Source organism: Fukomys damarensis, unplaced genomic scaffold, assembly GCF_012274545.1.
Source record: "Fukomys damarensis isolate Sample0158 unplaced genomic scaffold, DMR_v1.0_HiC HiC_scaffold_23, whole genome shotgun sequence".
Lineage (NCBI taxonomy): Eukaryota > Metazoa > Chordata > Mammalia > Rodentia > Bathyergidae > Fukomys > Fukomys damarensis.
In genome coordinates this window covers 12,166,154-12,174,536 of record NW_022900935.1, presented here as the reverse complement: position 1 = coordinate 12,174,536, position 8,383 = coordinate 12,166,154, and the positions used below count along the sequence as shown (strand labels likewise).

Sequence of the window (8,383 nt, the reverse complement as noted above, 5' to 3'; positions counted from 1 at the left end):
TAAATCCCCGGCCCAGATTCAGGTTATTGACTGTGGGATTTCTACCAGTTATGACCAGTGATGCTGTCAACTCAATGTGGTTAGTAGGTCACCATGTACAGTTAGATCATATGTTAACATATCCAAAATTTAAGGATTCTATAGAACATAGGGCTAGAAACATCTAATATGTGGTTTGAAGTTTGTTGTAGTTGGCGTAAAGGCAAGATTGTTGAGGCTCCATAGTGTATAAATCACATTTGAAACTCTAGACATGGAAAAGTCTTCAGTACTGAGAAAAGAAGATGCTAAAATTGTGAGGAATACTAGGATACAAGGAGGGAAGAAGAACCACTGAGTAATGATTATCACAGAGAGTATGAGAGCCAAAACATAGTAGAGGATAAGAGAGGAAGTATGTTCCAAAAGTAAATGAATTTTAGTTCAACAATGATAGCCTTTCCAATAAAATCAAAACCAAGACAAGGATATCAATTTGTATTTTCTTACTTGTGTTCTTCTTAACAGGTTTTAATCTACATGTTACTTCCTTGAAAAGCAATCTATGATACCCTTCCTTCTCCCCCATCCAGCTATCTCCCAAGTTTGACTTAGATGTTTCTCTTATGTATTCCCACAGTACAGTATTCCTCATATATAATTGCATGGGTCACCCTGAATTATAAATATTTATTGCTATCTTTCTAATTAGAATGAAAGCTCCTTGAAGCTAGGCACTGTCCATCATATTCACCAGTATACCCTCTGTTGCTAGCCCAAGTCTTTTTCCTTGAGGCTGGGTCTCACTGTGTAGTCCAGGCTGTCCTCAGATTCATAGCAATCCACCTCTTTCAGCTTCCACATGCTAGGATTATAGCCCTATACCACCAACTTCAGCTCTGTAGCACAACTCTTGGTTATATTAAGCAAAGAAGTAATAAATATAATAGCATGGAGGAGAAGCATACAGATAGGCCTGAAAAGTAACAAGTATTATAGAAGAAATGATGTCTTGGCTGAATTTTTTGGTTTTGTTTTTGGTTGTTTGTTTTGTTTTGTTTTGTTTTTTTGAGACAGGGTCTCACAATGTAGTCGAGACTGTCCTGGCTTGGCTGAATTTTAACAACAATAAACAGGAGTTTGGATTGAACAGTAGTTGCCAGGAATAAAACACTTTTGAAAAGTCTTTACATTTTATTGAAAGACACGAATAAAACCTGAATAAATGAAATATATTAGGCATGTTGCAAAATCCTAAAATGTCATTTCTCCCAAAGTTAATCTATAAATATAATTTTAATTAGAATCTAGTAGGATCTATCATGAAACTTCATAAGTCAATATTAAAATCTATATGGAAGAGGCTGGGCATGGTGATGCATTCGAGAGGCTGAGGCAGGAGGATTGCTCTGAGTCTGAGACCAGCCTGGGCTACAATAGTGAGTTCCAGGTCAGTCTCAACTACATTGTGAGACCCTGCCTCAAAAAAGGAGAAAATAAATCTATATGGAAGAATAAATGACCAAGAAGACAAGAAGAGCCAATGCAGTTTTTAAAAAGGATAAATTGCCATACTTATTATAAAACAATAACGCTTATACTACAGTGCTTTTAAGTGTGGGGACAGATAATGAAGCGAAAAACAAAACAAACCCAGAGGGCTGGGGATTTAACTTAGTGGTTCTACCACCTGCCTCACAAGCGCAAGGTCCCAAGTTCTATCCCCTGTACCAAAAAAAAAAACAAAAAACAAAACCCAGGAACATGGCATAATATATACTTATGGAAACTGTAAATGTTTGAGACAGACCAATGGGGAAAGAGTAAAATATTCATTGAATTAGGTTTATTCACTTGTTAACCATTTGAAGAAATAATTGGATCTTATATTTCACACAAGATTTATGTAAAAAATACGAAAAGCCAAACTTTAACATTATTTTAGGGAAAAATACAAGAGAATATTCTTACCACTGAGCAAAATACAAGTATAAATCATAAAGCAAAATAATAATAAACTTGATTATATCAAAATTTAAAACTCATAAGAAGATACCGTAAATGTTAAAATAGGAGAACCAAGATAGAATACATAAAGGTGTAGATTACTAATGATAAATGTCATTACATTGTATGCCTAAAATATACCAATAAAATAAAATAAAAAATAGGAGAATGTTTGCAGCTAATATGACTGAGAGCATTATAAAAGATAAAGAGAGATGGGATAGAAAAATAGTTCTCAAAAGAGGAAACCCAAAGGCTCAATAAACACATGAAAAGATTCTCAGATCATCAAAAAGATTCTCTTTAATAATTATGAAAAGGCCGGGGATTTAGCTCAGTGTTTCCACTATCTGCCTTGCAAGCACAGGGACCCGAGTTTGATCCCCAGTACCAAGTAATGATAATAATAATAATGAAATTACAAATTAAATCAATAAAGAACAATTTCACACAGATTTGCAAAATTAAAAAGCCTTGTAAAATGGCAGATTTCAGTGAGGAGGAAGTAAAAGGAGCTCACACACTATTGATACAAGTGTTAGTTGGTGGCCAGGCATGGTGGCACATGACTATAATCTCAGAACTTGGGAAACTTAAGGTAGAACCTGGGAGGCTGAGGCAGGATCACTGCAAGTTTGAGGGCAGTCTGAACTGCATGTGAGACCCTGTCTCAAACAAAAAAACCCACACACAGTTAAATGAATAAATGAAATCTAGATATATCAACATAGATTATTAAAACAATATTAGACGTTGGAGGGGGAATAAATAGCAAAAGATGTATTATTTAGATAAATTTAAAACTAAAGTATATACAGGTTATATATTAATACAGTAAAATTATAAAGCCATAAGTTGGAGAAATACATGCCAATTTGAGGATCATAGTTCCCTTTAGGAAGAAGGAAAAGGAATGTAATAGTTTGACTAGGGTAGGGAGAACAGAACAAATAGCCATGTTTTTAAAAAATGTGAGTGTGCTTTTTGTGAACAAAGTGTAACTTGTACCATTGTAAAACAAAGAAGTAAAATTGATGATCTTGTAAAAAAAAATGCTGTATTAATGAAATGAAAAAACATCCAACATTTATAATGGTTTTCTTTTCCTCTCAGCTTTATTGAGTTATGACTGACAAAAATTATATTATGTTTAAGGTGTATAGCATGATTTTTGATAATAGGTATATATTGTGAAAGATTACACAATCATGTACATCAGTATATTTATCACATTGCATAGTTACTTCCGTATGTGTGATCACACCTTAGACCTACTATCATATCTCTAAATTCAAATGTACAGTGCATTTTTTTTGTTGTTGTTTGTGGTTTTTTTGTTTGTTTTTGTTTTTTGAGACAGGGTCTCACTATGTAGTTGAGACTGACCTGGAACTTACTATGTAGCCCAGGCAGGTCTCAAACTCACAGCAATCCTCCTGCCTCAGCCTTGCAAGTGCTGGGATCATAGGCATGCACCACCACATCCGGCTTCCAGCAGTTATTTTTTAACTATATTCGCCATGCTGTACATTTTTTATCTGTAACTTGTCTTTGTAGTCTTTGACCAGTGTCTTCCCCACATTCCCTAGACTTTGGTAACTCCCATTCTACTATGGGTTTCTATAAATTCATTTTATTTAGTAGCACCATGCCCCACTAGTGTGCTGTTCTTATTTAACAGACGCAGTACCTTCTCTCAGTTCTCTGAGCATAAAATTTTATTTTGGAGTTCTTCCTGTATATCCTTAGGCTTCCTTTAATTCTTTTTGGTTTTGTTCTGTCTTCTATTTTGGAGGATTTCCTCAGATATCTCGTATCCTTGGTTAGTACTTATGATTCAGTGGGAGCCAAGTATACTGACTGGAAGCTCTGAAAGCATGGGTAAGGCTTGTTGACTTCTGACTTTGTCACAGGATGATTTCAGAAGTATGAAGTTGGAGAATCTCCATGTTACAATCCTTAGGCTGGTCACATTACCCCAAGATTAGTCTTCCAAACTCTTACCTAAAAGGTAACAAACAGTATGGCTGCCTACATTCTGGAAGTTAGAAGTTCTAGCAGGGGAATTTTTACATTTGGCATTTAATGTTTACAAGCATTCATTCTCTTGTTTAATGTGTAGTCCTATACACTCGACTATGCCTGGTATTGCAGAGAGCCTTGGTTTTATCTTTTTCAGAAATAAATTTTCAGATTTATGCAAAGATGATCAGACAGCTGATCAGCAGAGTGGTCTAGTCATACGATCTAAAATTCTACTTGCTTCTCAACTTTCCTCTTCATTTTTTTTCACCTCCATCATCCTTTTATCACTAGTGTGAGCTATGTCTTATACTGCTGCTTATACATTTTGAGGACTTGATGGTATAAATGCAGTTAGTTCTTAACCTTTCCCAACATAGCTGGTTTGTTATTTCATTTTCTGGGATCTACTATGTCACTGCTTTTCATCTTCCAAAATGTTTTTGTGCTAAGCCAGGCATGGTGGTGCACACCTGTAATCCCAGTACTTGGGAGGGTGAGGCAGGAGGATCACTGCAAGTTTAAGACTAGCCTAGGCTACATAAAAAGACCTTGTCTCAAAATCAAGAAACAAAACAAAACAAAAAAACAGAGGTTGATATACTTCCTGTTTTGTTCTCCCTTCTTTCTGTGTTTATGTTTTTTAAAACAATAATTCCATACCATCGTTATATTTGGTGTAAGATTGAAATGAAATTCTCATGGTTATCTGCCATCTTAACCTAGATCTGTGTTTAAATTCCAACTTATAAATGAATCTGTGATAAAGTAGATATAGTACTTAATAAATGTTTGAGTAGATAATTCTTATTTTACATCTATATTACCTATCACTGCATACCAAATGTAGTGACTCAAAACAACAATAAGCACTGTCTACACAGTGTGAGAGTGTGAGTCAGTAACTCAGGAGTGGCTTATCTGGTTAATTGAGGCCTCTCAGTAGTGTGCATCGTCAGAAGGCGTTACTGAGGCTGGCATACTCACTTGCAGGATGTCACTTAACTGGTAGACACTTAGTTCTGAAAGCATCAGTTCCTTGCCACGTGGTTCTCTCCACAAGGCTAAGTGTCCTCACAGCATTGTGGCTGGCTTTGTCCAGAATAATCAATGCGAGATCAAGGCAGAAGCTGTAATAATATTAAGACCTAGCATTGAAAATTATACCCAGCAATTTCATATCCTATTGGTTACACAGATCAGTTATATTTATTGTGAGAGGAGACTGTACAAACCTATGAATCCCATAGGGATTCACTGGGATCACATTAGAAACTAGCTACCACACAGCTTCCTTCTTAAGCTGGAAAAAGCAGACTAAACCCAAAGGAAGTAGAAGGTAGGAAATAATGAAGATGTAAAATGAGGAGGGGGGGATAATAAAGATGTTTGTTAGCCAGGTGTAGTGGTACACTCCTGCAACCCCAACTTCTCAGGAGACTGAGAATAGGATTAAAGTTCAAGGCCAGCCTGAGCAACTTAATGAGATGCTGTCTCAAAATAAAGAGCTGATGATATAGCTCAACACTTCCTTGTTCAATCCCCACCCTCAAACTCTAGGTTCTTAAAAACTTTTTGTATGGGATGGAGGAGGGAGGGTGATATAGGGTCTCACTGTGTAGTTCCCTGGTGTTGGACTCATTATATAGCCCATGCTGACCTCAAACTTGTGGCAGTCCTCCTGCCACCGTGCTTGGCTCTTAAAAACTTTTTAATAAAAGCATCTTACAAGACTGATCAAGAAGCCAGTCATAGTGGCACATGACTCTAATTCCAGCACTGTAGGAGGATGGCAAGTTTGAGCTCATCCTGGCAATTTAGTCACTTAGGAAGACCCTGTCTCAAAATAAAAATTTAAAAAGGGATTGGGATGTATCTGTATGAGGCCCTGAATTCAATTCTCTAGCACACACACACCAAAAATTAAGAAAAATAGAAAAAACAGATTACTAGTATCAGGAGTGAAAGAAGGGATATCACTAAATATCCTTTGGGAGTTGGGGATTTAGCTCAGTGATTCCTGCCTGGCAAATGCAAGGACCCGAGTTCGATCCCCAGTACCAAAAATAAATAAATATCCTTTGGAATTCATATTGTGTTAAAAGGAATATTATGAGCAACTCTATGCCAATTTATTTGATCACTTCGATGAAACATTGCTTGACAGTGACAGCTTTACCAAAATTATTATTATGATTATTATTTTGGTACTGGGGATCAGACTCGGGACCTTGAGCTTACAAGGCAGGCGGCAGAACCACTTAGCCAAATCCCCAGCCCAAAATTAACTTTAAGAAATCTGAGCAGCTCTGTATCTAAAAAATTGAATTTATAACCTCTTCTCACAAAGACGACTTCAGGCCCAAATGATATTATTGGTGAAATTTTATTTGCATATGAATACAATTTTAAAAATTAGTGCATATTTATTATATAGATTAGTGGGCTTCATTTTGGCAGCTTCATACATGCACATAACATATTTTAATCATCCTCCCCCATTGCCTCTCTTGCTCACCTACCCCCCAGTTTCATTCACCTTATTTGTTTCAAAGCATATAATATATTCATCCCCCCATTACCCACCCTGACACTCAGTCTCACCCTTAATCTCTTCCTTGTTTGTAATAGCCTCCTTTCTATTGTCATCTTTTTTCAACTCCACATGGTAGGGATTGTTTTCTTTTTTTTCTTTTTTTTTTTCTTTTTATTGAGCTTATTGGTACAATCTAGGTATACAATACAGTTACATTCATCATTGGGATCCTGTACCTTTACATAATAGGTCTTGATTCTCATTTTTTCCCCTTGTCCCTGCCCTCCCTTCACCCCCTCCTCCCCTCCCCATTTACAAACACTTTATTTCCATTTTTTCAGTTTCTCATACTTTTTTCCTCTCCCTTATTACCTTTCCCCCACCCTTCCCACTTTCCCTACACCTTTAGCCCTTTACTTCCTATTTCACATTATTAATTATCTCATTAGGATCCTGTGTACTATTGTAGTTTTCGCACCAAAAAAACTATTAGGCATTTCAGTTAAAGAAATCTCTGTATGAACATTAAAAATAATGAACCCTAAAATATAACTAAAAGGGAAAGTAAAAGAGAAAAGGCAATGATGTAACATTGAAATAATCCTTAATTCTGGAGATGAAAATGGTCCCCGAACATATTTAAATTGCTTCTTGCTCTTATAGTCTTATCTTATTCTTTTTTTCACTATTTAGAGAATATTAGTTTCTGTAATCAAACCCATGTAGATATGACCTTACATATTTAGTATGATGTGTTACCCCTGTACACATGGAAAAAAATAAAAATAAATTAACATTTCTAAACCAATATGGCTGTCCATTTCTGTACAATGCCAACTCAACACAGTAAATTGGGATGACTTTTTCCAAAATTGGCAGCACCGTTAAAAGTTTCCCAAAATTCAATTTATATATATATGTATATGTATATATATACTTATATTTATATAAAAAGACTAATAATAGTATGTTATACATCGATGGTAGCAACAGCTTTTCCAGGTTCTGCAGTCATCTGAACAAAATTATAGACATTCAGCACATTCCATTAAAAACAAAACAAAACAAAAAACAAAGAAAAGAATAATATCTAGAAAACAACAAAGTTGTGTTGCTGTTGTGGTACCTGGGACCATTTTTATTTTATTAGCATCTTAATCATCATCAGGAAAGAGAACATTCTAGAGTAATATCATTAAATGTAGCTGTGATAAAAGCACAGTCCCTACTATGCATCATAAAGCAGGTACAAGATATTTTACATTCGTAGAGGTATGATACAGTACCGTCCTACATCGATAATACTAGAATCAGTTTTGGTTTGAAATTTACTTTGTCTGCAAATAAGATTGCTACCCCTGTTTTTTCCTGGGCTCCTGTCACATGGAGAATTGTTTTCTATCTTTTCACTTTCAGTCTGTGGGCTTCTTTTTGCACTAGGTGTGTTTCTTGTATACAACATGTTGTTGGATTTTTCTTCTTATTCCATTTTGCCCGTCTGTTTTTCTTGATTGGTGAGTTGAGGCCATTGACATTGCTGGTTATAACTGATATGTACTGACTTATTATTGACATGTTATTGGCCTTTTGTTGACTCTTTTTACTTTTTCACCTTCTTTTAGTTTTTGCCTTGCCTATTTGATTTGCTCTGTTGGGCCTCATGGTGTTGTTGCCTTCATTGTCGTTTTGTAGGAATTGCCCGTCTTTTTCTTGATTGGTGAGTTGAGGCCATTGACATTGCTGGTTATAACTGATATGTACTGACTTATTATTGACATGTTATTGGCCTTTTGTTGACTCTTTTTACTTTTTCACCTTCTTTTAGTTTTTGCCTTTTGC

General features: G+C 35.7%; 1 protein-coding gene and 1 pseudogene across 3 annotated transcripts in view; both read left to right on the top strand.

Annotated features, from left to right (window-relative positions):
- LOC104876987 (protein argonaute-3) overlaps positions 1–8,383 on the top strand; it is a 123,018-nt gene that overhangs the window by 66,504 nt on the left and 48,131 nt on the right. The window lies entirely within an intron of this gene.
- LOC117287372 overlaps positions 1–8,383 on the top strand; it is a 28,527-nt pseudogene that overhangs the window by 8,714 nt on the left and 11,430 nt on the right.